Genomic DNA, 2,103 nt, shown 5'->3' with positions numbered 1-2,103 from the left:
GCATCATTTATGATCGAGATCCCAAATTCACTTCCAAGTTCTAAACATATGTGTAGAAGGATATGGGCACACAATTGAACTTCAACACTGCATTTCACCCATAGACCGATGGTCAGTTGGAGAGGACTATCCAGACAGTGGAAGACTTGCTTCGGGCATGTGCCCTGGATATGAGGTATAGTTGGGATGAGCACAATTCATTTATTGAGTTCTCCTACAACAACAGTTATTAGGCCACCATTGGAATGTCCCCATTTGAAGCATAGTATGGTAGGAAGTGCTGGACTCCACTCTATTGGGATGAGGTTGGTGAGCAGCATATTCAGGTTTAGACTTGATACAAGCTACAAGTGAGAAGGTGGGCGTGATCAGAGAAAGAATTAAAGTAGCTCAGTCCAGACAGAAGAGCTACGCAAATGTTAGGAGGAAGCATCAAGAATTTGGAGTTGGAGACAAGGTCTTCTTGTGAATCTCCTCAGCTAAAGGGGTAATGCATTCGGTAAGAAGGGAAAGATGAGTCTTAGATTTATGGGACCGTACGATGTGCTAGAAAGGATCATACAAGTGGCTTATAGGGTAGCTTTACCACTTGAGGTGGAGGGTACACGCAATGTCTTCTAGGTATCCATGCTGAGGAAGTACATTCCAGGCCCCACTCACGTCTTGACTTACAAACCCCGTGAGTTAGACGAGGACCTTACCTCTGTGGAGTATCTAGAGAAGATTGTTGACTAAAAGGACCACATTCTCCACAATTGCACCATATCCTTCGTCAAGTTGAAATGGATGAACCACCTAGAGTAGGAAGCATCCTGGGAGCGGGAAGAGGAAATGAAGAAGTAGTACCCCAGACTGTTTGATTTGCTAGGTACATTCAATTTTAAGGATGAAATTCTTGTAAGGTGGGGGAATGTTACACCCATGCTCTGACCTGGTCTAATTTGAACTGTTGTGATAGGTCTCGGACCGGAGGTGGGAAGTACCAAAGGGTTTTGGCTCATAGCTGCCCATTGCCAAAGGGGGAGAGATAACCCCACATGTTCATGTATTGCTTACCAGTCCAACTAGAGGGGATTCATACCTTCTGATCCCAGACGGTAAGTGACCCGATACCCCACACCTGAATCCCAGCACACACCAAAATTGCCAAAATACAATGAACATAGCCTAGGGAAACTACCCGTGTGAGATCAGCTGGTGGACAACAAGGAGTCAAGACAACAACTTGTCTCGACCACTGGAAATTTTCCATCACAAACAGCTTGAGCCTATGTTCTACTGGCTGTTTTTGTTGGCCACTTAAGCTGCTGGTTGGGTTCTGATTCCCATGGGTCACACCACCCACATCTTAGACAATCTCAGATGATTCCAAATCCTCCCCCACACCTTCCTCATGACATGAGCACCTTACAAACCAAAGTAATCGGGTCCACGTGCCCTGAAAGTTAGATTAACCGATTCGGACTAGACTAGGACCATCTTGGGAGCGAGAAGAGGAAATGAAGAAGCAGTATCCTGGATTGTTTGATTTACCAGGTACATTCAATTTCAAGGACAAAATTCTTATAAGGTGGGGGAAAGTTACACCCGTGCCCTAACCCGGTCTAATTTGAACTGTTGTGATAGGTCTTGGACCGGAGGTGGGAAGTACCATTGGGTTTTGGCTCACAGCTGGCCATTGCCAAAGGGGGAGAGATGACCCCACATGTTTGTGTATTGTTTGCCAGTCCAGCTAGAGGGGATTCATACCTTCTGATCCCAGACGGTAAGTGACCCAACACCCCACACCTGAATCCTAGCACACACCAAAATTTCCAAAATACCATGAACACTGCCTAGGGAAACTACCCGTGTGAGACCAACTGGTGAAGACTAAGCAATCAAGACAGTAACTTGTCTTGACCACTATAATTATGCCACCGAAAATAGCCTGGGCCATTTTCTGCTAGCTATTTCTGCTAGCCACTTAGGTTGCTGGTTGGGTTCTGATGCCCATGGGTCCCACCATCTACATCGTAGACTACCCCAGATAATTCCAAACCCTCTCCCACACCTTCCTCATGATATAAGCACCTTACAGACCAAAGTATTTGGGTCCATGTG

The sequence above is a fragment of the Macadamia integrifolia genome, chromosome 13 (genome assembly GCF_013358625.1).
Source record: "Macadamia integrifolia cultivar HAES 741 chromosome 13, SCU_Mint_v3, whole genome shotgun sequence".
Taxonomy (NCBI): domain Eukaryota; kingdom Viridiplantae; phylum Streptophyta; class Magnoliopsida; order Proteales; family Proteaceae; genus Macadamia; species Macadamia integrifolia.
This window is presented reverse-complemented; position numbering follows the sequence as displayed.